Source organism: Macaca fascicularis, chromosome 7 (genome assembly GCF_037993035.2).
Source record: "Macaca fascicularis isolate 582-1 chromosome 7, T2T-MFA8v1.1".
In the NCBI taxonomy this organism is placed as follows: Eukaryota; Metazoa; Chordata; class Mammalia; order Primates; family Cercopithecidae; genus Macaca; species Macaca fascicularis.
The window spans coordinates 72,443,587-72,468,447 of record NC_088381.1 but is presented as its reverse complement, the minus strand read 5'-3'; the positions used below and the strand labels follow the sequence as shown (position 1 = coordinate 72,468,447).

At 42.4% G+C, this 24,861-nt stretch overlaps 1 protein-coding gene across 25 annotated transcripts in view; it reads left to right on the top strand.

Moving 5' to 3' along the window:
- NTRK3 (neurotrophic receptor tyrosine kinase 3) overlaps positions 1 to 24,861 on the top strand; it is a 387,811-nt gene that overhangs the window by 246,883 nt on the left and 116,067 nt on the right. The window lies entirely within an intron of this gene.

Below are 24,861 nucleotides of genomic sequence, written 5' to 3'. Positions count from 1 at the left end.
AGGGACACTGCCACTTTGCTTTACTAGTTTCCTGGTGAGATACAGTGTTACTATCTTAAGTCTTTTTTTTAAAAAAAAATGAGACAGAGTCTCACTGTATCACCCAAGCTGGATGGAGTGCAGTGGTGTGACCTTGGCTCACTGCAGCCTCCACCTCCTGGGCTCTATCCTCCCATCTCAGCCTCCCGAATAGCTGAGACTACAGGCGCACCACCACGCCTGCTACCTGGGCTCAATCAATCCACCTACCTCAGTCTCTCAAAGTGCTAGATTTATAGGCATGAGCCACCTTGCCTGGCCGAGTCAGGCCCTGCTACAGGATTGTTTATACATAATCTGAAATGTCATCTGCATTTGAAGAGTCTCTTAGAAGGGTGTCTGAGTTCCTGATGGCATTAAAAAGGAAGGAAACTTGTAGCTAGGCATCTATTTGATTCCCAGCTGCTTTCATGTTACTTAATGCAGTCAGATCATAAAGGGAAATCATTTGTACTCCTCAACTTCTAAATAACTTCACATGATTTACAGTTGACAAACAGCACACTGGGACTCTTCCTCCATTTCATTGTTTCTGTGGAAAATTGGTTGATACAGCATCGCCAAGTGTATGACTTCTTATCCTCAGGCATTTCTTCCACCAACACTGGCAATGGCCCACTGTGCACAGAGCTCTGGGTTAGTGGAGGAACTCTGTTTCTTTTTTACCGCGGTTCTGTTATCTGGTTACACTCTGACCTAGAGGAAGATGCCGATGTGATTTTAAACAATCTTACCAGTGCACAGTTTCGGCTCTTGATAGAGGAATTTCAGAAGACCGTTGTTCTTTGAAGTCAGGGGTTCTCCAAGTGTGGTGTGCAGACCAGTAGCATCAGCATCAACTGGAAACTTGTTAGAAATGCAAATTCTCAGTATTCACTCCGGACCCACTGAATCCGAAACTCTGGGCATGGGATTCGGTAGTCCGTGTTTTAACAAGCCCTCTGGGTGATTCTGATGCACATCAAAGTATGAGAAGCACAGTGTAAGATACTGGTGTAGTTTCCTATTTCCCCCAATCAAAAATATCTGAAAAAGCTGAGAAGTGCTTCAATATAATTATTAGTAGTATATTATAAAACATTTATTCATTTAGTAAATATTTATTGAGCGTCCATTAAGTTCTAGGTTCTGTATTGGGTGTTAGGAGCACAAATAAACCAGCAAATGGGTCATTCTGATGTGGTTGTTTTGGTATGAACATGTAGAAACACTTTTTTTGTGACAGTGATATGAACAAGAGGTCCTCAGCCTCATTCTCACCCTGCCTGTGATTTCTGTGCTATTTCTGGACCTCTCCAAATGGGAAAGTTTGCCAAAGCTTGGAGTCACAGTGTCCTGAGTGAGAACCAGGATATAAGCAAGGCACAGGAATGACCCATGGATGGGGGAATGTTGCCAGCTCTGCATTTTATTTGTGAATAATAAGGAAGGAAGCGAAAAGGTTTGTGTTTTAGGTTGTGTTAATATGCTTCCCTTATGTCAAAACCACCAACTCCTAGCACCCTGTCAAAATGGCTGCACTGAAATATCACAGTTCGTCGAGGATCTCATTGTCTTATAGGTTCATGGATCATGTAGAGATGGCAGGATGGGAGCCAAAGAGCTGAAGGTGGGATTCTGTGAAGAACAATGCGTGCTCTCTCCTTTATGCTGCATGAGGCTGTCGGGTACGGGGTGGGTAAGCTCTGTTGGCTTGAACATTGGAGCCTAGACTTGCTGCTGTGCTCTCTCTCTCCACGTCTCTGTGTGTCTGTCATAAGGTGTGACTAATGGGAAGATCTGCCTCATTCGGTCTTCATGTGTATTAAATGAGGTAATGTATGTAAGGGGTTTGGAGCAGCTGCCTGTGTTTAGGAAGAAATGGCTAACTTCTGGCTGTCAGCACTATTACCATAGTCTGCCTTAGTTACACTACAGAAGAAATTCACTTCTGCCCTGCTGGGTCGTCCCAGTGGCAGGGGAGGGGAGGGGCAGTATCTGGCTGTGCAGATTTTCCCCGACATTATTGATAAATCACACTTTCCCGTAGAGTAATGTGCGGTGGAAAGTGTCTCCCCGTGTAGAAACTGGTGTCTTATTGTGCTGATGTAGTTCAGTGGCCTGCTCCTACATACACTGCCAGGATATGTAAATCTTCAGCTGTGGCTTGTTTTCAGGGATAGACCCAACTCACCATGACCCAACCCCAAGACTTCACCTCATTGCCAAAGTCAAGGGGGAGATTTTGCCAGACAAAATCAGATTACTGAGAATTTAATTATGATTTCCAAATGTTCTGAAACTATAGGAATGTAGCAAATGCCCCATAGTGCATTGAGTTTAGAGATATCTAACCTCTTCCTATTTAATATGAAAATGTGCATATTTTGTAAGTCCTCACAGACTTACTAGTAGAGTCACGTTCTCATTCACTCCCAGATAAACTTTCTCAAATCCTCTCTATTTTGATTTCTTAAAGCAAGCTGGAGACTGAGCTTTCTGTTGGTGATGAGTAGGAATTCTAGATAGCAAGAGGAGAGAGGCTGACCTGGTGGAGGGAACAACAGATACAAAGGTGTGGAGGTGTTTTCTGGGGGCACTCAGGAGCTCTGGATTAGCAAGGTGGAAGGTGTGTGGATGGGAGCCAGTCATAATGGCCTGCGCGGCATGTGCTTGTTCATTCCAAGCCATTTGAAGATAATACTGGATAATAGAATATCCCTCAAGGAATCCAAATAAGGAATCCAAAGAATTCCTTCTTTGGAAGGAACAAAAAGAAAAATGTGTCCAAAAGGATGGATTTTTTTTTTTTTTTTTAATCCCTTCATGGGTAGTGTGGTGTGATGGCAAACCCTGAACTGAAAATCTGTATTTTGGGAAATCGTTCACGTTGGGAATGAATTAGAATGCAAGCCAGATCCAGGTAACTGCTGTTAGTGCATGATGTGGCAGCAGGTGAGCGAGTTAGGCACACTGAGATGTGTCTGTGAATGGTACAATTAGCCCGGCTGTTTCCCAGGTTATTTCTAGTGTGATAATACTTTGATTTTTTTGTGTGTGTGTGTGGGTGTGTGTAAATTCCAGCAGTGCTAGAGGTAAAAATACATTTAGCAAGTTCTGTTATTGACTCTTAAGGGGACAAAAATACAATGCGTATTTTTAAAAATAAAATTCCCCTTATTCAATAGGTTTATTACATTGCTTTTAGGAATAAAATCTGTTAGTAATATATAAATATCTTCACCATATTATTCATCATTTGCCCAAAAAAAGCATAGTTTCATTCTTCCCATCCTTTTCCTTTTCTTCAGGAAAAATTACTAAAAAGCTTGGAGAAAGAACTACCAATTTATTTTACATAAATTTTTCTCCTTTCCCCAGGATGCTCATATCTTAAATCATTATAGAGGCGGTGGTTGAAGCCTTGAGAATTAATTCACCCAGAATGAGAAATTGTAGAGAAGAGCAGAAGTTCCAAGCCAGGACCCTGGACTGGGGCCGTGTTTTAGGGAGAGAAAGGAAAGGCAGATGGCAGGGCTGTTAGAACTAGAAAGAGTTTTCACAAGAGAGGTGGTGTTGGAGGCTGAAGGAGTAGACAGAGAGTGGACCCCCAGGTTGGGTTAGGAGCTGAGGCCTGGAAGCCTGGACTTGAGGGTTGAGGGAGATCCCTAGATTGCTGGAATCAAGAGGAGGCTGGTCATGGCAAAACAGGCCAGAGAACAGAAGAAATGGACAACATGGCCACTGAGCCTTTGCCTTGTAGATTTGAAAGAGATTTGGGGTCAAGCTCGACATCTAATCATTTGGAAGATTAATTCTACTTTACTTTCTCCATTATGTCTTTTGCTTTGGATAAGCTTGGTGAATCTGAGGACAAAGGAATCCACTGTATTGTTTGGAAGGAAAAGCAGTCTATGGGATGTGCTTTTTTCTCACTGGATCTGAGGAGACTCTGAGAACAGGAGCAGAGGTGCCTTATGTAACACTGCAGTGGAGAGAGGGGTAGGGGCTACCTGTCCCAGTAGAAAAGTCTGGACTTGAGTTTCAACTCCAGCTCCAGTGCTTACAAGCTGCAAATCCTTTCACAGGTCCTTTAACTTCGTATCTTCAAAGTAGCATCTTGTAGGGCTCCCGGAAGGTAGAGAGTTTGCAAAACAGCAGCTGGAGGGTCATGTGCACCCCTTAGGGGTGTGTTCTGTGGCCTATGCAGAGCGTATCATTCTCTTTGAATTGGTTGCTAACAAATAAAACTTGACAAGGTTCACACAAAAAATCTCTGCATTTCCAGTTTCTCTTGAAAGATGGAAGGATCTGGCAAAATTGGCTTGCATTTCTGCATGACAACCATTAGTTAGAACATAGAGGCAGTGGACCTTATTCCAGAGCTTGTGTTCCCCTTTTTGCCAGAGTCTCCTTCGCTCCTTGTTGTCTTACACCCGACTCTTTCTGCTCATCTACACTGCTCACCCGGCTTTTGTGGCCATTTTAGTTTGTGATTCTCTCTCTCCATTTTTAAAAAATAAGGAATACAAAAAACTAGCCAGGCGAGGTGGCGGGCGCCTGTAGTCCCAGCTACTCGGGAGGCTGAGGCAGGAGAATGGCGTAAACCCGGGAGGCGGAGCTTGCAGTGAGCTGAGATCCGGCCACTGCACTCCAGTCTGGGCGACACAGTGAGACTCCGTCTCAAAAAAAAAAAAAAAAAAAAAAAAAGGAATAAAGGAAATAAATGCAAAGTGTTCTCCATATAGTAATAGCTTCATACATTGAATGTTAGCTAATATCACCATCATCAAAATTATCCTCATATTTTTAACCAATATGAAATTAATGTCCCTGATATGTCACTGAGGTAGGGGTTTCTCCATTGCCTCTTTAGCTATAAGCCTCAAAAACATGCAGACGATGACAACTCTTCCCACTCAACTGGGGATCTCTTCCATCTCAACTAGAGGTCCCCTGGAGGCAGACAGAAAACAAAACCAGGAGTCTGTTCCTCTTTAGCCTGAGAGTAGAAATCCCTCTGCTTCAGTCCTAATTTCTTTTTTCTCTAGGCCTGAGGGGAGTTGTTCTGTGAAGTCTGGGACATCTGAGCTACTGCTAATGGAAAGGGAACCTTCCAGCAGGGAGAGCGAAGGGAAGTGCTAAACACGGAGGTGGATCTTGTATATTCCATTTCCTGGTAGTGGTCAAGATAATATTTCAGTAATTGATATGACTTTATGAATAATGGAGTGTGGATCAAAAGAATTGTAGTGCCTGTTTAATATGAAGAGTCGCTGGGGGCCGAGCCCTGGGTACTCCTCATCAGAACTGCACTGCCACCAAGAGCCTTGACTGTCAGGAGACTGGGACTCAGAACTGGGAACTTAATAGAATTTAAAATGTGAAGCACTTAAAGCATCTAGTTCTATGGATGGCAAATATGTGTCCTCTGGAATCTCCATTGGAATTAACCGGTAGCTTTTAGAAACCACTGTGTCCTAGGGCCTAGGGTTCTTGGACCACTGTGTCCAAGAACCTCAGAGATCCTGGTTCTTGGTCTGTGTGTGGGGCCTGCCAGCTTCTCACCGGCTCACATGTACAAGTGAGTTTGGCACTTGCATGTATTCTTGTTGCTTTACAGATGAGGAAAATGAAGCCCTGAGTGGTTAAGACACTTGCCCCAAGAGACCTAGTGAGTTGGTGGCATTGGTAGAAATAGAACCAGGTGCCCCACCTCCCTTTTTCACCTTAAATTTACCTGCTAACATTGAACACATACACATGGAACTTCTCCAAGAGTCAACTCTGTTATGCTCTAAGATTATTGGAGTGTGTTTTCTCTCTGTTAGTTTTAGAATTCTGTTCTTTTTCTTCTCCTGGATAGATCCAACCCAAATTAATTTTAGTTACTTTGCTTCAGGGGACACTTCCCTTCTGAATAGGAACCTCTCTCTAGTATACGGGAATATTTTGGTTCCCTTAGATCTCTGTATCTCTAGAGAGATGTGGCCAAGTCATCCCAGTAGATAATTCCTTGGCAAATCTTCTGTGCCCATGATTCTAGGAATCTGCAGTTATAAAGGAGCATTTTCTTGGTAACAAAGGTCTCCTAGAAATGCAGCATCATAGGGTGTAAGGCACTTTAGGGGTCCTATCCATCCACCCATTTTACAGATGAGGTTACTGAGGCATAGAAGGATCAAGTGGATTGCCCAAGAAACACAGTTGGTTTGTGTGCAGAAGACAGGGAGAACTAGAACTCAGGTCTTCAGATTTCTCTGCCCAGTGATTGCCTTGATTCCAATGAGCACATCTCTGGTGGTAGAATTTCACATGCCTGGAAACAGGGTTAAGACAAGAGATAAAATAGGCTTCCCAAGTGCAAGCCTTCTCTTGTTTCTCAACAAGTCCAAGTTAGAAAATCTTAGGATTGAAAAAGATAGAACAGATCCTTCTGGGTGTGAGTCTCCTCTCCATCCCTTATAGGTGGCCATCCAATTTCAGATAGTTTTTCTAGTGACCAAAAGTCACTCTTTCCAGAGTGACCAGTCTCCTTTCAGGCAGCTCTAATTGTGAGAGAGGCTGTCCTATCCTAGCCCAAGAATCATCTTCTTGGGGACCCATTCCCTGGTCCTGATTGTTCTGCCTGAAACCACTTAGCAAACAGTATGGTATTAGGAGGGTTTGATGCTGGGCACAACTGGGTTTTGGTTCCAGCCTGCCAACTACTAGTTACATGTCTTGGACTAGTCACTTCAGCTCTTTTAGCCTTGCTTCCTTGTCTGTAAATAAGGATAATAGAATGCCCATATAAGAGAGTTATTATGAATAGAACTCAAGCTATCATTGTATCATACCTAGAGTACATCCCAGCACATCAGTCTCTTGGCTCAGGCTTGTCCACATTTTGGAGGCCTGGGGTCATGTCTCTCCTCACTCTAGGTTTTTTCATTTATGTACTAAACCTTGCCATGGCCTCCAGTTGTCCTCATGTGGTGTCAGTTGACACAGGTGGGCACAAGTGCTCCCTGTGCCTCTCCCAGCCGAGCAGACTCTCCTGAAATGGGTCTCAGTTGCTTTTTCATGCATGAGGAAGGCAACGTGAAAATTACCCGGGGGATTATGTTAGTGGCTCTCTCATGGTGCTGTGTTCTGGAATCCACAGTTTGGAAACTAGCTGTCATGGGCTGTGCGTGTGTGAGTCTGTATGTCATGTGTGCATGTAGAAGCCCAGCTGTGTGCCTCTGCATGCTTCTCTCCCTGTGTGCATGTGTTGTGCTCCTGTGCATTTTCTCACAAACCTCAGTGTTCAAGCTATGGATGTACTGACCCGTTCTTTTACATCAAGGAGATGCTCACTGCTTCTTCAAATCCCAGAATCATGCCATCCCATGGGGCAGGGCTTTTTGGTTCATCTCTTATTTCCACCTGAAACCACATGTGTCATGTGCCTGTGGAGGGCTGCTGCCCCCAGATAGAGCTGCCTCTCTGCTGAGGCTGCCACCTGCTGCCAGCAATCCCTCTTCATGTGACCTGCAGTTTGTGCATGACGATCTCTATCAATCCGTTTTCCCCAGGCTCCTGGTAGTGCATAGCATTGCACCAGGTGCTTCAGGAGAAAAGCTGCCTCCACTGCTAATCTGAAAAGCACTTTGCCTGGAAAGACACCTGAGACGTGTAAGATATTAATAGCTGCAGAAGTTTCATCCCTGTGTAATTTAAATTCCTTTCCCGAGGAACACTCTTATGGTGGGGGTGGAAGAAAAGGAGAGAAAAGCCTAGAATAATTATGAGAGGTTGTGGGAAAAATTTTTTTGGGGATGACTGAAATATTCTAGTTTAATCATCCACCCTGGTGCTCGCTGGATTTGGTAATGAACATTTTTACTTTCTCCTTAAAGTCAGAGGCTATTTTGACAGCTACAGATGCTGCAAATTACAAGTGTTCTGATATGGTCCTGTGAGAAGCTCTTGAAAAAGTGTTTCACTGTAAATAAGTTTGGGAAGGGCTGTAAATACCATCTGCCTCCTAGTGAGCCCCAGTGCACATTGGCATATGAGGGGATGAGAGATCCTTCCAACAGAAACCTGTTATGCTCTGGTTATCCTTGGATTTACCATATCAATGTGAAGATACATTTCCTCAAATGTATTGCCCTATCTCTGATAGGTTGCTAAGATTGTTCAAGGGTAAAAACTTTGTTGAAGGGGAATGGAATGTTATGGAGATTGGAGTGTAGACTGTAGTTATTGGAGGAGACGGGAGGGTCTCAGGCTTACGTTGATAAGAGAGGAAGACTGCCTCCTAGCACCTTTTTCTGTGCTCTGGCCCTGAGGCAGTGGGATATACAGATGTCAGGTATTCCAGGATTTGTTGAATACTCAAGAAATTCCTTTGGAGAGATTTGAGGTGGTCTGTTCCATGCATGGATTCTAAAGGTGAGACAAGTCAAGGCGGTTATCACACAAAGTGCAGTGGGAGAGCCATGCAGAGGGTAAGATCAGGTGGCTTTGTAAAGGAATCCATGCAGACCAATGTGACTTAGGACAGACAGACTTTAGGCTTTAAGGGCAGGCCCTTTGCTGGACCCATTGACAGAGTCACTGACAGCTGTTCAGAACAATTGCCTAGGAAAGCCTATTCCCACAAGACTCTTGTCTTAACACAGGCATCCTAGGTGGTGATATTGTTAATCCATGGGCTTCTCTGGGGCCATCAGAAGACCTGAATGAACTGGGGTCAAGCTCATGAAGCATCTGGTTCCTGCTCAAGGAAGCATGGCAGCCTGTACTTAGGCTTCTCTGGCAGCACCAGGGTGTGTCCAGAAAGCATCAGTCAGGGAAGAAAGGTGTGAGTGCCTAATGCGGATGGATCTCAGTGACCAAAGAGACCCAAATCAATAGAGGGAAAATAAATGCAGGTGAAAACCTTTGGAGTAACACGAATATAGGGTTAAATTCCAGCTCTACTATTACAAAGGTATTGTGCTCTACCTTTGCACAAATTACTTAAGCTCTCTAGGCCTCATTTTTCTCATCTGTAAGATGAGAATAATAAATACCACTTTGCTAGGCACTGGGAGGATGAAATGATTTCACACATGGAATACTCCAGCACTGTGATAAATTCCACCCATTCATTCTGCTGCCACAGATCAAGAGGAGTTGAATGATAGTGAGACCATCATTCACTTGAGCCAATCCTTCCCCTAGTCCTACAATTTTGATCCTGTTCACTTTTATCACTGTATTTCAAGGGTGAGTCTCACAGAGCTTTTAAGTTTGGCCTCTCACACTCTCCCACACATGCTAAATCCTTATAAATGTGTCTTCTCTTCCCTCAAACTTCCCTCACTGTCTTATTTGTTCCTTGTCCTGTCGAAGGCAGTAGGGTACACATTCTTCTTAGTAAATATGCCTTCAATTTGCACAAGGGTAGGACAATGTGTTGTTTTTTTGCAACAGCTGTTTTGATAATGCTTGGCAGCATGTTGGTGTTTTTGGCCCAAGTAGCACATATTGAGACCACTTCTTTAAGGAATACTTTTCGATCTCTCCCAAGTCTGTTTTCTAGACTGCATGGTTTGGATTTTCCATTGATGAGAAGCATTCCCCTTTTGTTGTCCACATGAGAGTTTGTCTGCCCATTTTTCTGATCATCTCTCTCCTCCTGTTTACAGCACATGCAGAAGTCTCTTGGGCTCTTCCTATGGTTTATAACTTTTGTTTTAGTTTTATATTACCTGGAATAGCTTAGGATCATCTGAAAATCAGAGGCACTCTGGCATAATCCCTCTTGGAGATCAGGGATAACAGGAGGGGCATTAAGGATGGAGAGATCAGATGAATAGTGAAGGAGTGATACTGGACAAAGTGTAAAGCTCTAAAGCTCCACCAGGTGGAGGATGGCACAGATGCTGAAAGACAAGAGAGATAAGGGTAAGCCTAGAATCAAGTCAGAGGCACAGCAAACAAAGGTACCCCAAGCAAACCAGTTAGACTAAGAGAGAGGCTCATTGTCCTGTCTCTTCTTTCTTATGGTTGCGTGGCCCTGAAGCAGGAGATTCTGCTCTTTATTGGGAAAGGGTTTTCAAGAGACTCTTTGACCAGTCCTCCATCCATGAGGCTACATCTCAATTACCATGGAGACTTCCATCTTAAAAATAGCCATTGAGTGGAATCTTAGTGAAAAAAAAAAATCCAAATATATCATAACAGTTGGTTCCTTACACCCTTGTGCCTATTTACTCTTTTGAAGATTTTCATGAGGTTTGACTTTTCCTTATGGAGAAAGTGTTTGTTCCTCCATATGTTATATTGGCTTAGCAATGAGTGATTCCCTGGTTGAAACTTTGTTCCACAGTCCTCTTGCTTCTCAGTGGAGCAGTGCATTGTAGTAGTTAGCTGTGTGATTGTTGGAGGCATCCCTCCTGGGCTCAAATCTCAGCTCTGCATCCTTGTAACCATGTAACATTGGCAAGTTACTTAAACTCTCTCTAAGCCATAGTTCTTTCACCAGTAAAATTAGACCAATATGTTACCTACTTCATGGGATTCTAAGGTTTAAAGGAAATAAAACCTGCCAAGGTCTCAAAACAGTGCCCGGTGCAAAGTTAGCTCTCAGATCATGCCAGTTAAAAATTTTCTCTAGGGAGCTCTAGTGCATACTGCCATACAATTTACCTGTGAGACCTTGGCTCTGCTGGAAAGGACTTTAACATTTTGGTCAACAGGTCTACAGGTTCATAGTATTGTTCAAAGCTCATAGTTGGCTGCTTCTACACCTCTCAATTTATCTCCTGTCTAATTGTCAGTTAGATCCAGACCATTCTCTATGTGTGCCACACCTGTGTGCTTCAAAAGACAAGTAAGTGGCTAGCATTTGATTGCCTCAGTAAAGAATTAGTCAAATAACGTAATGATTTTTTTTTTTTTTAAATCTTCCTTGCTTCTTCTCAACCCTAAGCACCCTCTTTGCTCTGTGATTATTGGGCGGAACCAAAGATTCATGTGCTGGCACACTGCCTTTGATAGATTTAAAGTCTTCTTCTCTCTGATCTTGGAGAATTTTTGAAAAGTGCTACTTGAGGTTTGGGACTCATTGAATATCTGATTTGAGCTTGCTGGCCAAGCTCCCCACTCCCCAGGCTTTCTTCCTCTTTCTCTGGCTTGGGGAGTCTGCTTTCTGGTTTTTCCTTTCAATAGGCCCTAGTTGTGATAGGCTGAGATTCACCTGGTTAGTCATGCTTGTTTTAATTTTCTGTTGGTTTAAAGGATGGATATTGATTCATAAGAATCAAAAATCTTGTTTTCCCTGGGCTTCTAGCAGGTTTTTCTTTTTTTTTTTTTCAACATAGCGTCTCAGGTTTTCTCTTGAGTCTTAGTTTTTTAAAAAACTATCTCTCTCTATTTCAAGGTGAGAGTTACAGTGAGATTGTATACCTTTGTTGCTTTGCTTTGCCATTCCAGGATCAAAAATCTATCCTAAGGATTAAAGCAGAGATCTCAGATTCTCTGAATGTCAGCTTCTAGTTTGGTGTTAGATAGAGATATTAGTTGGGGAAGGGCTTCCCTACCCTCTTTGTAATTCCTAGCAATCTTAGTCATCAGGGATGAGGGCTGGGGCACATAAACGCTATCACAGATTCACCATTTCCTTGAGGGCAGGGTCACTTTGCCGGTGGAAATTTTCTGAACAAGGCCTTCCATTATCCATCCTTGGCTGAACTTATGTGTTTCCTTTGAGATTTTGTGATGGTGCAGTTCTCCTGTGTGAGCCTGAATGCTTTATAGCTTGAGGAGTTGAGAAAACTCAAAATAGTCCAACTCTTAGATTTTCAGTTTGAAAAAAAACACTATCCTTCAGAGAGAGAAAATCCCTTTACAATACACCTGGCCGATATTATCAACTTTCTCCGGGAATAATTCCAATGATGAAGAGTTCACAATCTCCCATGGACATTATTATATCAATGCATAGATATCTATACTCATTTTTACTTTATTTTTAAATCAAATATCATTTTCATTCAACAGCTGGCATGTATGTATGTATATTGATTGGAAGAATTAATATTATTAATATACCAGTACTCCTTAAATTGATCTGCAGATTTAACCACAGTCTCTATCAAAATTCAGACCTTTTTTTTTGCAGAAATTGACATGCTGATCCTAAAACTATTATGAAAATCCAAAAGACTCAAAATAGTCTAACAAACCTGAAAAAGAAGAACAAAGTTGGAGGTTCTAACTCCTCAATGCCAAAACTTATTACAAAGCTACCGTAATAGAGACAATATGGTATTGCCACGAGGATAGAAATAGATCAATGGAGTAGAATTAAGAGTCCAGAAATAGGCTTGTACTTTTGTGGCCAACTGATTTTTCAACAAGGTTGCCAAAACAATTTGAAAAGGATATAATAGTCTTTAAAACAAATAGTCCTGGGACAACGAGCTATTCACATGCCAAAGAAGGAAGTTGGACCCCTGGACCCCCCTACCACATACCATATACAAAAATTAACTCAAAATGGATCTAATACCTAAATGTAAGCATTGAAACAATAAAACTCTTAGAAGAAAGCTTAGGTGCAAGTTTCTGTAGACTTGGATTAGATGATGATTTCTTAGATATGACACCAAAAACACAAGCAACAAAAGAAAAAATACATACATCAGACTTCATCAAAATGGAAAACTTTTTTGCTTCAGTGGACACCATCAAGAAAATGAAGAGGCAACTCACTGAATGGTAGAAAATATTTGTAAATCATATCTGATAAGGGAGCAGTATCCAGAATATATAAAGAACACTTACAACTCAATAAAAAGACAACCTAATAAAAAATGGGCAAATGGTTTGAATAGACATTTCTCAAAGAAGATATACAAATAGCCAATAAGCACAGGAAAAGTTGCTCATTATAATTAGTCATTAGGGAAATGCAAATCCACATTGTAATATCATTTTATACCCACTAGAATGGTTATAATAAAAATGTTGGACAGTAAAAAGTATTGGTGAGGATGTGAAGAAAGTAGAACTTTTACACCTTAATGGTGGTAATATAAAATGGTGCAGCTGCTTTGGAAAATAGTTTGGCATATATTCAAAAAGTTAAACATAGAATTACCATATGACCTACCAATTCCACTTCTAGGTGCATAATAGAGAATTGAAAACGCATTTATGCAAAAAGTTGTACATGAATATTCATAGCAATATTATTCATAATAGCTAAAAAGGAGAAACAGTGTAAATGTTCACCAACTTAAAAATTGACTAAAATTATAATATATCCATGGAATATTATGGAAGCATAAAAAGGAATGAGTATTGGTACTTGCTACAACATGGATAAACCTTGCAAACATTATGCCAAGTGAAAGAAGCTAGATTCAAAATAACCAAATGTTTAATTATTCAATTTCTATGATTTGTCCAGAATAAGCAAATCCATAATACCAGCCAGTAGATTAGTGGTTATTTCCAGGAGTCAAAGGGACAGAGGGTGTTGAATAACTGCTAATGGGATATGGTTTATTCGTGTGTGTGTGTGTGTGTGTGTGTGTAGTATAGTTTTAAAGGGTGAATTTTATGTTGTGTGAATTATATTTCCATAAATGATTCTAAGAGGAAAAAACCCTACCTGGTAGACACTGCCCTATTGGAAGAGATGCCTGCACCTGACCTTGCATGAACTTCTTGTTCAATTGTGAGAATTCTCAGAGGAGAGGGCTGGGGCCAGTGTGACAGTGTTGAGGGTCTGAGTAGTCAAGGCAGGGCCTATTTACTAACTAGTATGGACATATGTCTTCATTTTAACAAAGAGTGTGAATATACGGCTACCTGTCCACTGTTAGTCCCTACCTGTGTCTAAATCCTCAGACTTCCACTCCTGGATTACCCCACTGGGGGCAACAGAAAGTGTATATACACCCCTACATGTTTCTTGAATATCACCATCATAGCACTGAGAAGTCTGATACTTGAATATCACCATCATAGCATTAAGAAGTCTGATAAGTGTCACCATCATAGCACTTAGAAGTCCAAGCTCTGTACTCTCAGATCCCTAAGTCTGTGGGTCAGGAGCTGATTAAATCAGCATTTCAATTAGTATTTTGGGGGAGGTCCTTATACAGGATGGTGGAAATTTGTCTGGTTCTATGGAATCATATTGCAATGTAATAGTAAAACCTCCTCCCTCCCTCTTTGATAAGAATCATTTGTATTCTTTAGTAAGCCTCTATTGTCTGTCTCAGTGCCATCTTCCTCATCTGAATTCAGAATTCCGTTGTCCTATCCCAAGTCTGAAAGATGTAGTCTTAGAGATAAACTCCTCCAATTTAGCTATGTCCTCAGCTCCTTATCATGGCCCTATCCACAACAGCTTTTTGTGATGGGGCCTGCCATGTTCCTCCCAGGGAAATATCTACATGTCTGTGTGCATGGGAAATAAAATTCACATGAAGGAAGAAAAGACATCTACATGTTATTTATTCAGTGACATCCCATTTCATTGCAAAAAATGTTGGAGGTGCTTTGCACAAATGCAAATATAATGCAACAAAGATGAATAAAGGGAATGACAATATCTGGTAATAATGGGGGATACATGTAAGAAAATAAAATAAAATTAGCAGCAAGTTTAGACTACCAAGTACCTGCTGCTAGAGGGACCTTAGAGATATGACTCTGGGCATCCTAGTGGCCAAGGCGCAAAGGTAAGCATCAAAGGTTACAGACTGTCATTCGGAGGAAGAATATCTTTTCCATTGTTCAGAGGAAGAGTGTGGGGATGCAGCATTATACTTTCCAGCTTCCTGACAATAGATCCCACAGTGCACATCTTAGGGGTGTTTGTTAAAATATCCTGTGATGCAAGTCAGTGGCTTCATGTCCAAACCCACTTCATAAAGTGAGTGGGTTGGGGGTGGGGGTGAGAAGCTTTCAGAAGCACCCACAGGAGCCTTGTCATACCCTGGGCAGACTGAGGCACTGCTTGGAAATGGGGATCCTTTGGGAAGCCCCATTTTTGAGGATTGATTATATTGCTTTCCTCCATTGCAGTATGTCCCCTCTGGGGCCTTACTGGTTGGTTTTTGCAGCCAACAATCCCCCTCCCCCCACACTCCCCATCAGCAAGGCATTTCTTCCCAGGGTTATTGGAACTTCATCATGTGAGGCAGTAAATCATTGAAGTCCAGAACAAATCTCACTTGACATTTTTATCTTGACTCTTCTGGGGGCCTTTAATTAGCATGATTGCGGTGCAGGCAATTGCTTCAATGGAGTCTGTATTGCTCTTGGTTGGCATAATGGCAATTGAAGTTTCTCTATTTGCTGTTTCTGGTCATCCAGGAAAGACTCTGATTAAATAAGTAATTAAACTCCCTAATATGGTATAATAAGGGATGGTTGGCTGTGAGTGTACATGGATTAAAAATGCATCAGAATATGGATTCATACAGTTATAAAAGCATCACTCCTTAAAGTCCAATGCGAGTAGTTTACAGAAGAGCTCCCAGGACTTCCAGAGCTCTACACAGCCACCATGTAGACATCTGAAGCTGGCATGGCCACTGCCCCATAGCACATACAACCACCATGTCCTTGGCCATGTGGCCATGATGCACACAACTACAGCAGGCAGCTATGACATTCTCAGCTCTTATTAATGGTCTATGGGCTTTTAGGAGCATCAGTATATGTTTTGTTTTTTTTTTGAGACAGAGTCTCGCTCTGTCGCCCAGGCTGGAGTGCAGTGGCCGCATCTCAGCTCACTGCAAGCTCCGCCTCCCGGGTCTATGCCATTCTCCTGCCTCAGCCTCCCGAGTAGCTGGGACTACAGGCGCCCGCCACCTCACCCGGCTAGTTTTTTGTATTTTTTTAGTAGAGACGGGGTTTCACCATATTAGCCAGGCTGATCTCGATCTCCTGACCTTGTGATCTGCCCGTCTCGGCCTCCCAAAGTGCTGGGATTACAGGCTTGAGCCACCGCGCCCGGCCGCATCAGTATATGTTATGGTTAAAGATGGAACTCAGTTAACATTGGGGGTCTTGATTCTCCCAGTTCCTGAATCATAAACTGCAATGAAAATCTCCTACTTATAGCAGGGGTTCTCAACCAGGGTGATTCTGTCCCCAGGGGACATTTGACAATGTCTAGAGACACTTTCGATGATCACAATGGGGTGGAGGATGCTGTTCACATTCAGTGAGGAGAGGCCAGGGATACTGCTAAATATCCCACGATGCTCAGGACAGCCCCCCACAACCAAGAATTACCTGGTCCAAAATGTCATTGCACTAACATTCAAACAGAACTCCTACATTACTCCTATGTTACCTTCCTTAGAGCCCATGATGTTTTTGTGAGGGAGAAGGTACAAAAGTTTTATCTCCCTTTTACAGATTGGAAAACTGAAACTTAGAAAGATAGTGACTCTCCCCTGTCCCACAGGGCTAGGCCATCATCTGGTTCTCATTCTACAGCTGTTTGCACACATCGTGTGGGATGGTGTGAGCTTTGGGGTCTCTACAAGTGTTCAAAAGGGGCACAAGTGTTATCTAAGTGCCTATGACACATCTCTGGAGAAATTGTGATCCCAGGTTTCTTATGTAAGAAAGATACCTCAATTTCATAGTTTTTCCCTAGGAATCAAAGAACACATATCCATCAAAAGGATTCTATAATGATAACACTTGATCACATTTGACACTTGATACTTGAGATTTTTAGAATAAGCGTACATGATCTGCCAAAGAGAACTCATATGAAAAAAGTATTTACCGCTCAAAATCTGTGTGTCTGTTTGTGATATATTTGCAGGTAAGATTTCCTTCCAGGCCCTGTCAATTTAGTGGAATAACAAGCGGGAGAAGGGTCATGCAGGGTGGTAAGAATGCAGTTGTATTCACATCCTCATTGCCTGAGAATTTTGAAGGATATATAGAAGGAGGAGCGTCTACCACAGAGAATGCATAACAAATGTCTCATTGATGCTTTACTGCCTTATCTGTCTTCTTAGGACACTCATGGCTGTCTTGTTGAACATTGTTTACAGCTCACATTTGGAATTAGAATGTAATTCATGCTGATGGTTGCCAGACACTGCACTGTATACTTCACCTACATATCTATAACCCCTTGGGCCTCCAAGGGAAGTATAATTATCCCCATTATGCAGGTGGGAAGACTGAGCTCAGGAGGTTACTTGTGCCTGATCCACATCTGCCTGATGGCAGAACTGGAAGTGAAACTTACAATTTGCTTATTCCCCTTGACTACACTGCCATGTTAATCACAGCAATTACATCTTACTCTTTGCTCCTCATTTAAGAAGAGGAGGCCAGGTGCGGTAGCTCACACCTGTAATCCCAGCACTCTGGGAGGCTGAGGCGGGCGGATCATGAGGTCAGGAGATCGAGACCATCCTGGCTAACTGAAACCCTGTCTCTACTAAAAATACAAAAAAATAGTCGGACGTGGTGGCGGGTACCTGTAGTCCCAGCTACTTGGGAGGCTAAGGCAGGAGAATGGCGTGAACCTGGGAGGCAGAGCTTGCAGTGAGCAGAGATCGTGCTACTGCACTCCAGCCTGGGTGGCAGAGTGAGACTGTCTCAAAAAAATAAAAAAAAAAGAAAAGAAGAAGAGGAAACAGGGCTGCTAGGCATTGAATGTGTTGTATCTCCTGGATCTTAAGGCATTTGGGGGATAATAGACACAGTGAAGTCCCAAAAGAATTCATCTACACACCAAAAGTTTATAAAATGCGTTGACCTAACATGAGTCTCAGTTCTTCCACTGATCTTAGTAAGTCTAAAGTGGCTCTAACCTGAACAGAGTATACTGCAGTTCTTGGAGCTGAGAGTTCCTCTATGTGCTGCCATGCCTGGCTGGAAGAGCCGTATTTAACAGCAAGTGGCTTGCCTCAGGTCTGATGAAATAAAGTCAAGGTCATGAGGTTTCTAATTCATAGTTCAAGCATTGCCACACTTCTTTAAGCATTGCAGGTATGCTGTCCTGAGTTTGTGCTGAACACATCACCAACTTCTTTTCCGTTACCCCCCAGTGTTGCTAGTAGTCTTGTTATTATCACACTGGAGAACCCTGGAACAGCCCAGACCCTACGACCTCTCCCACCCCCTATGTTTAATCCGATGCCAAGTTTCTTATTTGCATAAGCTCTACCTTTGCATCCCTCTGGCATCCATCCTCTTGGTTCTCCTTCTGTGATCCCAGCCCTAATGTACCACATGCCCAGGATGGTACTGTCACCCTTTAACCCAGGGGGTCACAAACTGTAGCCTGCAGGCCCAATTCGGCCTGTTTCTGTACAACTCTTAAGCTAAGAATGGTTTTTATTCTATTTTTAAAGACGGAGTCTTGTTCTCTCACCCAGACTAGAATGCAGTGGTGTGATCTCGGCTCACTGCAACCTCTGCCTCCTGGGTTCAAGTCATTCTCCTGCCTCAGCCTCCCAAGTAGCTGGGACTACAAGTGCGTGACACCATGCCTGGCTAATTTTTGTATTTTTAGTAGAGATGGGGTTTCGTCATGTTGGCCAGGCTGGTCTCGAACTCCTGACCTCAGGTGATCCACCCGCGTTGGCCTCCCAAAGTGCTGGGATTACAGGCGTTTGAGCCATCGCACCCAGCCAGTTTTTACATTTTTAAATGGTTGGAAAAATTCAAAGAAGAATCATCTTTTGTAACACGTGAAAATTATATGAAATTCAAATTTCAGTGTCTCTAAATGAATGTATTGGGACTCAGCCAAATTCATTCATTGCACATTGTCTGTGGCTGCCTTCATGCTGCAACGGCAGAGTTGAGTAGTTGCAACAGAGACCGTATGGCCTGAAAAGCCTAAAATATTTACTATCTGTCTTTTGACAGAAAAAGCTTGCTGGCCCCTGCCCTAGCTAGTCCAGCCACCACTGACCCTTCCTTCATTCCTTTTTAATCTTTTCTCAGGCCATCCCCTCTTTCAAATCCTTCAAGACTCACCCATTGCCCAAAACTCTCAAGTTCCTTCATGATCTGCCCCCAAGCTAATTGTCTCCATTTATTAGTAGGAACTCCTTGCACGTCCCCAAGTGTGTCTTGTACTTCCCCACTATGGCCATCAGTATGGTGCTTTCTTCCAGGAATAACTTTTCTTCCTATCTTCTTAGGAGGAAATATTATGTATCCTTTAAGCCTCATGGCAACAGCCACCTCCTCCAAGAAAGCTAAGTCTCCTACTGTCGTTACCTCTTAGGAATGTCCTAGCACTCTCCCTGTACTGCTTTTATTCCTTGAGGTCCTGTCTGTCACAGTCTGGCTGTTTCAGCCTAGGTTGTGCAGTTTCTACTAGGGGTGAGATCCGTGAGGGCTAAGGCACAGATTTGGTGAGTGCAGGCTGGGTGTGTCTACCTGAGCAGGTGCTCTCTGGGCTCCATGGGACACTCTGCTTTCCCAGGTGTGTAATTCCTATGAATTTCCAGGACTTTTGTTCTCCTAAACCTACGTGATATTGTTTTGAAAGTGGGAAACAAAATTCAACATTTGGAAATTGATTTTTAACATTAATGCGAAAAGCCATTATCATTAGTTGAAGGTACATCACTTAATCTAAATCTCTTATCTAGGTATCTATCCATGTCTATATCTATTGACCTATCATCTATCATCTTCATCTATCCGTCTATCCATCTGTCAGTCTTCATCTCTATCTATTGATCCATACCAGCGCCCACGTCTAAATTCCACAGCTGCAGTTTCAGCACTGTCACTTGATTGGTGATGTCCCATTTTTATGGAATTTACTCACAGATAGTCCTGCAACATCGTGTTCCTAATCTCCCTTGCTGAGCTGGTTCCCATTTTTCCCAAATTCCTGCCAAATTATATATTTTGCTCCTCAGGGAGAAAATAAATTCCTGTTTTAGTTTGATAGGGCTGCTGTAACAAAGTGCCACCAACTGGATGGCCTAGAACAACAGAAATTTATTTTCTCGGTTCTGGAGGCCCAAAATTCAAGAACAGGGGGCTGGAGGGCTGTGAGCCCCCTGAAGGCACTAGGGAAGGATCTGTTCCAGACCCCTCTTCTAGCTTTTGTAGTTTGCTGGCAATTTTGGACATTCGTTGGCTTGTAGACACATTATGCAGATCTCTGCCTTCATGTTCACGTGGTGTTCTCTGTGTGTGTATCTATCTGTGTGTCCACATTTTTTCTTTGTATAAGGACATAGTAATTTTGGATTAGGGCCCACCCTAGTGACTTCATCTTAACTTGAACATCTTCAAAGATCCTGTTTTCAAATAAGGTGACAATATGAGGTACTGTGGTGATGGTTTTTGAGGGGCACAATTTGATCCCTAATAGTTGCCTGTTTGCTATGCTTTGTCTGTTGCTCCCACCACATGGAATGGCTTCCCCTCTCCAGTCCATGCATTTCTGCCTGGTGACCATTTTTCTCACCTCCTCTCTCCCACCAGCACGTGGTCTTATGACCACTCCCTCACTACAGTCCCTCAGCTGTGGGTGTATGCCTCTCTCTTGCCACTCACCAGTGAAATACCATATTATAATTTGTTTTAGGACCCCATGACTGTAAACTTCCCATGCTTTCTTTTCCTTTTTACTTTCTTGGCTCCTGGAAGACTGATATTTAGGTATTTGCAAAATTATTGTTAGGTAAGCTTACAAAGGTAAAGACTCCCACTCTTGGCACTGGGTTTTTAGCTGCTCTCTGCAGTCATTGTTTTTTCACTCTTCTTACCCATCTTGATATTCCCTCTCCCTTTAGCCAGCTCTGAACATGAGCATAGGAGGCCCTCAGTGTGTGTCAGTTATTTGGAGATTTGGAGGACAGTGCAAGCAGAGATTTGATATGCATTTGCTGGTATCTGCTCTAGTGCCTGGCACTGCAAAATGCTGATGCTTGGGAGCTGTGTAGTATATATCTTCCACTCTTTACCTAGGCCTTTGGGGGAGATGATGACACCTGCACTGCCCAAATTGAGTATTTTGTGTGTGTGTATGTCTGTATGTATGAGTATGCTTCCATCAAATTAAAAAGGACCCAAAGAAAAGTGAAGAACTATTCCTCTATACTGATGTACAATGGGACACCTTTCCTCTGTCTTCTTTTCCCCTTCATCACCTTCCGTAACTTCTTCATCATCACAAATCATGGAATTCAGAGCCAAAGAATCCTAACTCATAGGTTTATATTACTTGATATTTTAGGGCCATAAATTTAGAATGAGCCAGCTATCTGATCCTATTAGCCACATCTTGCTCTTAGACAATCTGCTTACAATTGCTACCACCCTGAAATGTGGACTTTATTGTTGCATTCCCTGTCAGATTCTGGCTTTTGTCTCTTGCTCATCATATCCTAAACAGTATGGCCGTGACTCCAAGGAAAGTTGAGCACCCTGGGGTAGCAGTTGGGACTTGAAGATGTTGGTTCCAGAAGCCATATGGTCAAGTCAGGGTACGAGGCATTGATGTTGGGATATTTTTTTTTCTTTCCTTACCTCAGAGTTGTTTTGAAACTAACATAATCATTTTTAAAGTCCTTAGAAGGAGAAATGCTTTGCAAATGCCAAAATACTGTAGTGCAGCCTGAAGATAATGTGGCATATTGTTATACAGATCACATACACACCAGTCAGATTATATGGTTCTGAAAAATCAAGTCTTCAATTCTCTAAAATCCTTATCTATCACATGGGAAATAGAGAGAGCTCTTGGATTTGTTTCCTGTCCTTGGCATTTACATACAGAGGGGGTTAAGAACATGGGAGCTGGAATGGCAAAGCCTAGATTCAAGTTCTGGTTCTGCATCCCATTAACAGGGCAACTTGGCATGAATTACTGAGCACCTCTGCCCCTTCATTTCTCCATCCACAAACCTGGGGCCATACCAGTTCTCCCCTCATGGGGATACTGAGAAGGTCAGATTAGAAAATCCATGCACAACACTTTGCTCAGTGCCTGGGCAAGTGCAAGTGCTTATAGGTATTGGTTGTTGGTTTCTTTTTCAAATAGTCTTATTGAGAAATGAAAAACAAATACATGGACCATTTCATTGTAGTGTATGTGTTTGAAATAGTTCCAGATAAAAGGAGAAGAATTATCATATAGAAATTCACAATTAACTGCCAAGTGACTTCTACAGAGAGTGGAGTTTGAGCTGGGGATGGAAGGATTGAACAGCAATTGGATGAGAAAAATATATTAGAAGATAAGCATTCAGGACAGTGGAATACTGTGGAAGTGAGGACAGAAGCTGAGAGGCATAGGTTGTGGTCAGAGTTTATCTGAACAAGAGAGTGTGAGTAGGGAAGGAGTAGATGATGAGACCAAATGGTTGGCTGGAGATAAGAGTATGTCAGTACCAGGATGGCAGCCTAAGCTGTTTGGGCATCACACAGTGGCACTTTCAAGCCACTGGTGGCTTCTGAGCAGGATTGGTGAATGGAATTTTTATTGATATGATTGGACAATGATACATACAATGGATTAACTTAAGGACTGGAAGCTGGGAAACATGTTAGGAAGCCCCCGAACAGTGGCCTTTAAACAGGGTTGAGTGGTGAGGAAGCATAAGCCAAGATTTGTTCATCATCTAGTGCGTGCCATGTGCCAGACACTGACCTGGGTGCCTTTAACATTTTAAAAAAATCACAACAGCATCTGGGAGATAGCCAGTGATATCCTCATTTTACAGAAGGGGAAACTGAGGCTTAGGGAAGTTAAGTAATTTACTTAAAGTTACTATCTCTTGACCTTTCTGCCATGCTTTGCTAAGGTGGAGATCTAAATTAAAGGATGTGTACATGAGATATTGCAAAACAAATCATTGAAATCAGGTGTTTGATATGGGGAATTAGAAAGGCACTGGCAAATGAAGATGACGCCAAGAGTTTGAACCTAGGTACTTATAAGCATAATATAAGTAGCTTTAGAGAATTGGCCTGTCAGAAAGGTAAATTGTTTGGGATGGGGATTGTAGAAATGTTGAATTTATTGTTATGATGCACAATAATGGGAATACCAAGAAGCCAGTTGCCATTGTGAGAATACAATTCAGAAGAAAATTTGTGCTGGAGATAAAGGGTTAGAAGTCACCACACAGGAGATGGACATTAATGATGGAGGGTACAGGGAGATGGAGAGAGGAACAGATGGCTAGAGCAGCATTTCCCACATTTTACTCTGCAGAGAAATCATCTGAGGATTCTGTTAAAATGCAGATCTCAATCCAGTAGGTTTTGAGTGGAGGCTGAGATGCTTCATTTCTGACAAATTCCTGGTGAGGCTATTGTTGTCAATCTGAGATCCAAAGCTTATGTAGCTAGGGGTGAAAAGACTGATGCTTGAGAAACTACCACAGGGACCAGTGAAGGAAGAGAAGCCAACAGAAAGGGAGCAGAAAGGTAGGAAAATGATGAGGATGGCATAGTACTCTAGGTGTCATGGGGGTTGTGGGATGGTCAAGGTGCCACATTCTGTGGAATGATCAAGGTAAAATGATCAAAGACTGGAGAAAATCTAGTCATGGGGCAACCACTGAAGATGACCTTCAAGAGGTTAGTTTTTGTAAAAGGATTAGAACTTGGATTATGGGAATGTAAGCATGAATGATCTGCAAAACAGTGGAGGTTAGGGCTGGAATTAAGTTATGCAAATTGTTGGTATCCAAAGGAACTAAGAAAATGGGATGAAAACAAATGGTATGGTAAAGTGGGGGACACTGCTCCATTATTTACTAGGTAAGAGACTGAGAGTGTGGGCATACATTGGTTTGGTATGTGTGCACATACCCAGAGATAGAGGTAACCATATATAGATTTCTGTGCAAAGGGGAATGTAGGCAGCAAAGGCAGAAGATGTTGAAGAGATAGGAAATAATTGAAGAAGGAAGTTGGAGATAATATTGAAGGCATCAGTTACAAGGTTAGTTTTGGAAACAAAATACATTTTTCTCCAATATAGAAAGAAAGGCAAATAATTGGGCTCTGGTCAGGATGGTGCAGTAAGTTCATGCTTTAGTTTCCTCCTCTGCTCCAAATATGTAGCAATGAAAAAAATTATAAAAAGACATAGCTGAGCCCCAAAACAAGATAAATAATCTGTGAACAAGAAATGGTACAGAAATAAAACGTGATGCGCAGAGTTGCATTCATTATTACACTGGTCTCCAAGTCTAGAATCAAAAAGTCAAGGCAGGGATTTAGCTCTGGAGGGTATCTGCAGAATGGTATGTGCTCTACATTGTCAGAGGAGCAGAGCTAGACTCACTGCTTCAAGTCTTGGGGCGGGGGTAGTGAAGAAAAGAGTCTGAAAAGATAATGCGGCTGACCCCTATCTGGGAGTACAACTAATAGGAACCTGTGATCCTGAGGAAGTGGGAGAGAGAGGATAAAGTTGCAGCTTTGAGACTGTGAACTGACTTAAACTGCTCAACTAACTGAAGATTGTTGTACTCTATCCTCAGTGTTACCCTTGTAGGAGGACTCCAAGTCGTTATTACAGGATTTGGTTTATAATTGAAGTCCCAAGAGGTCAGATGGAGGTAACAACAGCAGCAGCAACAAATTAGACAATATGAGTGAGAAGAAAAGGAAATGAGAAAAAACAAAGAAAACCAGAAAAAAACTCTTTTCACTCAAAATGAATTACCATAAAAAATCATGAAACAAGCCCAGGTATGGTGACTCACACCTGTAATCCCAGCACTTTGGGAGGCTGAGGTGGGCATATCACTTGAGGTCAGGAATTATAGACCAGTCTGGCCAAGATGGCAAAACCCCATCTCTACTAAAAATACAAAAATTAGCCAGGTGTGGTAG